Genomic DNA, 8,102 nt, shown 5'->3' with positions numbered 1-8,102 from the left:
AAGTAGCTGTTGTAAGAATACTTTAACAATTAATTACAAATTCTCTTGAAACATTTAAAAAGATAGAAAATCTCAGCAAAAAGTAGAAGTTTTTAAAAAATAGAAACTATTGAGCTGAAAAATACAATAACAGGAAAAAAAAACTCAATAAGTAGCCTCAATAGTAAAATGGAGATGAAAGAGGATAGAATCAGTGAACAATAGGACAAAACAATAGAATTCACTCATCATGAACGACAGAGAGAAAGTAGATTTGAGAAATGAACAGAAAGTCGGGACCTGTGTAGCAATAATAAAAGATCCAACAGACATATCATCGAAGTCCCAGGGGAGGAGAAAGAGAGTGGGGCTGAGAGAATATTTGAAGAAATAATGTCTGAAAACTTTCCAAACCTGGTGAAAGACACAAACCTACAGCTCTAAGAACTAGAGCAAAACCCTAGCAGCAGGATGAGTCCAGAGAAATCTATACTAAGATATCGTAATTAAACTTTTGAAAAACTAAAGATTAAAAGAAACAATAACAACTAAAAACAAGCAGAGAGAAGTGACACATCATGTACAGTGAAACACCAGTTTAAATAGTGAAAAATGTTTTATTTGAAATTAAGGAAGTCAGAAGCACAATATTTTTTAAGTGCTGAAAGAAAAGACCTGTCCTCCACAAATTCTATAGTTGGCAAAAAAATTCTTTATGAATGAAGATAAAATAAAAACATTCTCGAATGAAGGAAAACTATAAGGGTTTTTCACAATGTAATCTACTCTTAAAGACTGGCTTAAGGAAGTTCTTCAAACAAAAAGGAAATGGTAAAAGAAGGAACATTAGAATATCAGGAAAGAAAAAGAAGGGAAAAAACAGAGATATGAGTATATATATATTAGGCTATCTGTTATGGACTGAATGTTTGTGTCCTCTCATAATTCAGCCCTATAACCAACAAAGAAATTGAATTTACAATTAAGATACTCCTGAGAAAAGAAAATTTTAAGCTTAGATGTTTCCAGTGAAAAAGTCTAACAAACATTTAAAGAATTAATAGCAACTTTACATATTGACTTCCAGAAGATAAAAGAGAGGAGACACTTTCCAACTCATTTTATGAAGCCAGGATTACCTTGATTTCAAAATCAGATAAATGTGGTATCTAAAACAAACAAACAAAAAATAAGAAACAAACAAAAAACCCAACCACACTACAGACCAATATTTCTCATGAAATTAGATGCAAAAATTCTCAATAAGATATTACACAATTAATCCAACAGTAGATAAAAGCAATTATACACTATGACCAAGTGGGATTTATTCTAGGATTTCAAAGTCAGTTCAATATTCAGAATCAATTAATGTAAACCATATTAACAAGCTAAAGAACAATAATATGTCTCTCAATAGATTTTAAAAAAGCATTTTCAAAAGCCAATACTCATTCATGATAAAACCTCTCAGCAAACTGGGATTAGAGGAATATTACCTCAAATTGGTAGAGCATACCCACAAAAACCTACAGCTAACATCAAACCTAATGGTGAAAGACTAAGTGCTTTTCCCCTAAGATTGGGAACAAAGTAAGGATTTTTTTCTCATCACTTTCCTCTACACAATAGTGGAAGTTCTAGCTAGTGCAATAAGGCAAGAAAAAGAAATGAAAGAAATTCAGATTGAAAAGGAAGAAATAAAACTGTCCATATTTGCAGATGACATGAATGTTTATATAGAAAATTCTGAGATTTAAAAACAACCTCCTAGAAATCAGCATCAAAAAGAAAAGAAACAAAAAAATAATGACAGCACCAAAAGCTGGCAGGAAGCAGACAAACTAGATCACTTATATCTTGCTAATGGGAATGTAAAATGGTACAGCCACTTGAGAAAACAGTTTAGAAGTTTCTTAAAATGTTAAATTTGCAAATATTATATAGCCCAACTGCACCCCCAGGCATTTATCTCAGAGAAATGAATATTTATTTTTAAGCAGAATTCTGTGTAAGACTGTTCGTAGCAGCTTTATTTGTAAGGGCCCTGTATCCTTCAATAGCCCAATGGTTAAATAAACTATGATATATTTGTACCATAGAATATAACTCATTAAAAATGAATGAACTATTGACACACAAAAATTTGCATGAATCTTCTGGGATTGCTGAGGGGGGAATTATGCTGAGGGGGGAAAAGCCAGTTTAAAAGGTTATTATTATTTCATATTTTTTATTTTTATAAAATATTATTTCATTTTTATAACATTTTAAAATGATGAACTTTTAGAATTGGAGGGCAAATTAGTGGTTGCCAGGGCTTTGGGACAAGGGTGTGTGTGTGCAGGGGGGAGGTGATGGGAGGGAGTTGATGTTAAAAAGGGAAAATAGGAAGGCTTCTTGTGGTTTTGGAACTATTCGGGATATTGACAATGGTGGTAGACACACAAACCTGATAAAATTTTATGGAACTGAATACTTACAGGCACGCAAATGAGTACAAGTAAAATGGGAAATCCAAATAAGATTGGTGGATCAACGTTAATATCCTGCTTATGATATTGAAGTATAATTTTGCAAAATGTTATCTTTAGAGGAAATTGAGCAAAATTTACAGAGATCTCTCTGTACTATTTCTTGCAACTGTGTACTATTCCCCATGATAGCCTGTGAATCTACAATTATATAAATTAAAATTCAATTAAAAATGGAGCTGCTCATGCCATACTAAATGAGCCACTTCAGAAAAGGAACCTGTGAATATGTTTTTAAAAAGTTTCCTCACAGTCATTTGTGGTCAAGTCAATCCCCTTCCCTGGACCCTGACAGCCACTAATGTGATTTCTGTCCCTATAGTTTTGCCTTTTAGAATTTAATATAAATTGAATCATTACCTTTTGACTTGTTTCATTTAGTCTAATGCTTTTTAGACTCATTCTTGTTATTACATATATCAATAGTTTGTTCCTCTTTATTTCATAGTGTGGATACACCTCTATTGTATTTATCCATTTATCATTTGAAGGACAGTTGGACTATTTCCAGCTTTTGGTGGTTATAAATAAAGCTGTTACGAACATAAATATATGAGCTTTTGTGTGAACACCTGTTTTCATTTTACTTGATAATTCCTCAGAGCTGTATTGCTAGGTTATATGGTAGCAATATATGTCATGCCTTCCCATTAACAATGTGTGAGCATTTCAATTGCTCTGCGTCCCTATCAGCACTTTGTATTGCTGGGATTTTATTTTTCAATTTTAGCCATTCTAGTAGTTGTTCAGTGTGCACCCTACCCTGCCCCCTGCCACTTACCTAAGATATTTTAAAACAATGGAGTGATTAATGATATATAAAAATGGTAGCCAGATACCTAGTTTTTATAGGAGGAAACTGAGAGTGCATGGTGGTGAAAGTGTTGTATCACTTACCCTTAAATGACATTTCTGGCTTTATCTGTAGCTACTCTACTCAACTATATCTACAACAGGTATCCTTCCTTCTTCTTGCAGTTAATTTCTTCTGCAGTCTCTACTGTAATTGGTTAATTCCTCTTAGTACTCATATAAGAAAGGAATAAAAAGAGGGAGTTTGGTGTTCAAGGTATTCGTTAGGGATCTGTAACCATAGGAGGGAAGACATGTGGAACTGTGATACAGTCTTAACAGAGCCGTAGCTAACCGGAAAGATTTCATCCACAGATGTCCCGTGTTGGGCTGAAATGCTGGGTTTTTACACCTCATCTCAATACACCATTTGGATGTAGGCTAATTCCAGAAGGGTATGAATTTGGGTGAGGTGACTCTCTGGAGGTGACAGCTGGAGGCTGTCTGCTATCAGGTAGGGTGACAGATCTTTTCTTGAGGGGGATCTGAGTGGCAAATCTCCAGGTCTACCACAGTTAATAACAGTAGCTAATATTTACGGTTTACCATGTGCCAGAATATTGCAAAAAGCCCTTTATGCACATCATCTCATTAATTCTCACCTTCCCCCCGCCTCGCCCCAAAGTAGATATTATTATTCTTCCTATTGTGCAGATGAGACAACAGGTTAAAGAGGGTAATTGGCTTGTGAGTCCTACAATGAGTTTAAGTGGTGGGGCTTGGATTATAACCCAAGCAGTCTGACTCCAAAACTCAAGTATTTAACCACAGTGCTATCCTGTATAATCTATACTACACTTACTGCAGCTCCTCAAAACTTGATAATCCACATGTAATGTACAGTTTTCTGTTAAGGAGAAAAGGAATGTCCATTGGCTTCTCATCCTAAACATATGCAGGCTCATTTTATTTAGCAGAGCCTCATTTTGTTTCTTTTGAACCAAGTGTAGTGTGGACTGATATGAGAAGACTGTCTTTTTTGGTCTCCTGCAAATGTCATAGACTGATATGTCACTGGGCCAGCCTTTGAGGTAAGCCATGACTTGGTTCCACCTGCGTGGCGTGTGTGTGTGTTAATGGAACACACTGATTAAAGTGCTGAGAAGCTGTGGGGAGCCAGAGTATGACCATCAGCATTTTCTAGGCTGTCCAATTTATAACCTTCTTGAGACTCAGATGAAAGGATAGCAGTCACAACATTTCTTTTAGCTGAAGAGATTTCCAAGATGATAATTCACCTTTAGATTTCCATGCAGCTGTAAGTAACAGCATCAATTAGCACTGACATTCAGTGGTGGACCTCATTTTTCCTTGATTATCTATTGATCTATATTACATAATCAAATGAACTTTGAACAGGTGTGATTTAAAAAAAATTCCTTGACTTTCTCAGTCTTGTATATATTGACAAGGTACTAATATATATATGTATATTTTTTATATTAGAGGTTTCCAATACATTATCTTTTTCTATGGATAACTCAAATAAAATAAAGATAGACTGTCCCAGTTATTATTAGGGGTGATAATTTGCAGTCTAAGTGTGTTGCCATGGATACCTAAGATCCCCTCCCCACCCCCTAAAGACTCAAGCCTGGGAGTCAGGGCTTAATCCTGAGGTGCTTTTCAATAGCACCAGCTGTCCAGAGCCTGAAAGGCGTGGCAAATTACACCATTATTAGAGTGAAATGGTATGGCTAAGCTAATTATTTGTGGGCTTTAGACACAGGTGTTCATAAAAGGCTGAATGTGCACTTATAATCAAATCTGATTGGGTCAGAACAACAGCCCAGCATGGGACTATCAAAGAGTTGTTTATGGTGTCTTTCATTTAAATAATAAAAGAGGCCACTGTAGGCCTTCTGTTCAGTAGAGTTTTTAATGTTGCTTTGAGTTCATCATTACAGGTAATCATATTTGGTGTTTCCCTTTGACTTAGTCCAGCATTTGTAATAATATTTTACCTAATAGTCACACAACAACTTGATTTATTTTAGCCATTTGGTGACAATTTCCCGTTAATGCTACTTTCGGTGAATGCAACTTTACAGAAAATTAGAATTTCATTACCAACATTCTATTTTGGCTATCATTCAGAGAGTTGTTAATTCCCAAAGTATTTCCATTTCATTACCTGTGACACATCTCTGATAATTTTTGTGTTCATAATATAGTAGCAAATTGATTCAAACATATGATTTAAAAATTTCCCTCATTTAATAGTATTTGATTCATCTAATATTTGAGTATCATCAGTTGTTAAAATGCATATTTGATGAGAAATGTTACATGGATTCATCATAGCTTGATATTATGCTGAATATGATAAGTCACTTTGAATTTCTCTATCTTTGCTTTTTTAAATTAATGAAAAGAATACTTCTTCGATGTTTATCGGCCATAAAGAAGTTTACATTGAACAGTTATACAAAATTTATATATCTAATATTTAGCTTCCAAATAATGATGATGCAGTAGATTTATTACCCTGACACTGCTTAGTAAGGATTGGTTTGTCTATTTTAGTTTTCAATGGCTAATACAGTGAGTATATATTTCAGAATGCTATATTATAATGTTGAAATATCTAGTAGACATTTTGCTTTAAATTCTTTTCACTCCACATCCTCACAAATGCTTGTAAATTCATAAAATGCGAAAACGAATTTTTTTAGAGAAGTAGCCTATGCGACCACAGTTGAATGAAGATGTACTTACTCATTCTCTTGAAGCACAGGGAACTATTAAGAGAGACAGATGACCTCATAAATGTGTCTATGTGCAGATCAATACGATGAGCCTACTATGAGTACAGATATGCTGTTGGATGATTAAGAGCACCTAGTTGTGTCTCTAAGTCCATTTGGTCAGAGTATTCTTCTTCCCTGCTATTCTATGTTTGGGAGGAGAGTGGGAGTTGGTGATTTCTGTAAATAATTATGTAGCCTTTATAGATGACAATTAGTAGCTTTTATAATATTTTATGCAATGACACAAGACTTCCTACATACAGGTAGAAAGCAAAGATGTTAACCTCCCCTACCCAGATCAGTAAGTATCATATAAAGTGTGTTCTCAGAGGAGATTAGAAGTAGAACTTGGCAGTGGCCACCTTGAGACTGCAATGGTTGTATGAATTATTGCTCAGCTAGAATTCAACAATTATCTTCCAGACACCTACCATGCTTGCAGCACTTTGAAAAGAGCTTAGACACAGGTAACTACCAGCAATGTTGCTCTTACATTTTCTCATGAAATATATCTTTCTGCTTTCATCTTTCACAGTTCAGAGATATAACTAATCAGTCATTTCTGGGGAACTTAACTATATCTTGACTCTTTGTGACCTTGTGAAGGAAAATAATGAGTACTCATTTTTTTGTGTGAGTAACATCTCTACTGAAGAGGGATTCAAGACCTCTGACTATGAAAAAGTTATTTGAGCACATGTATCAATTAGGAATAGATAGGCTATAATGTAGTAGCAAACCCCCAAACTCTTGAGAGCTGAATACAGAAGTTTATTTCTGCCCATATAAGATGTTCACATAAGTGAGCAGGTGATTCTACTCATTTTAGTCATTAGGGGCCCAGACTGATGGATGCTGCATCTTGATTCCTGCTTCTACAGTCACTATAATAGTAGGAAGGTGAATCATGAACTGTCTCTTAAAGTTTATGCTCTAATGACACAAACTACTTCTGCTTACATTTTATTAGCCCAACAAATCATATGGCCAAGCTTAAACTCAAAGGACAATGTTCAGAAAGCAGGGAGCAGAGAAATAGTTAGTGAGCAGAAATGATGATCACAAGAGCACCCTCTAAATCACTTGTGACAGGTGAATTCTTCACAGACTTAATGAGCTCAAGACTACGTATTTAACTAGTACTAATTAAAACTGGAATTCATAGAAAGAAAATAGAAGCAATTGTATCAAGATATCAGACATGCATCAACCTTTTCTTCTGTTTGAAACCACCCCAAAATGACAGAAATACAAAAATATACAGATATTTTTTAACTTCTTAATCTAAAATATCTATATTAGAAATAAGAAAGTTTAAAATTAAATTAAATTAAACTTTCAACTAAGGAAATGAGAAAGAACATTATAAAATAAACACGAAGAGAGAGCCTGAAATAAAGCAATTAAAATATATTTACAATAGTAATAATGAAATTGAAAATGTTAAATGTTAAATTCGATCTGTTAAATAAATCTAGTTCTTTTAAGACATAAAAAGAAAAGCCATTGTAAATGTGATCAAGTAAAAAAAATACGAAATACAATATTAGCTATAAGAATAAATACATATATAGACATAAATAGAGAAAATGTAAAACTATCAGAGGATAATATTTTCTACTCTATGCCTTAAAATATGTTAGTTACTTAAATTAACATGCAAAAAGATAGAAAAACTAGAGATGCAACTATGAAAAAAATGAAAAGGCAGTCAAAATTTTCACCAAAAAAATGCACTAAGTTCAAATAATTTTGTGACTGAATTCTATCAAACATTCACAAAGAGAAAAATATCTATATTCTATGTACTATTCCAGAGCATAGAAAATCACTCAAAGCTTCCTAATTTCCCCCAAACTAAATAAGGAGATTATACAAAAAAAGGAATGGTCCAAATTAGGATGTTAGCAAATCAAAGCTAGGATTGTATTAAAAGAGAATTGCATTATAATCAGTTAAGCTTCAGCATAAATACAAACATAGCTTA

This window comes from Pteropus alecto, unplaced genomic scaffold (genome assembly GCF_000325575.1).
Source record: "Pteropus alecto unplaced genomic scaffold, ASM32557v1 scaffold146, whole genome shotgun sequence".
NCBI lineage: Eukaryota > Metazoa > Chordata > Mammalia > Chiroptera > Pteropodidae > Pteropus > Pteropus alecto.
This window is presented reverse-complemented; position numbering follows the sequence as displayed.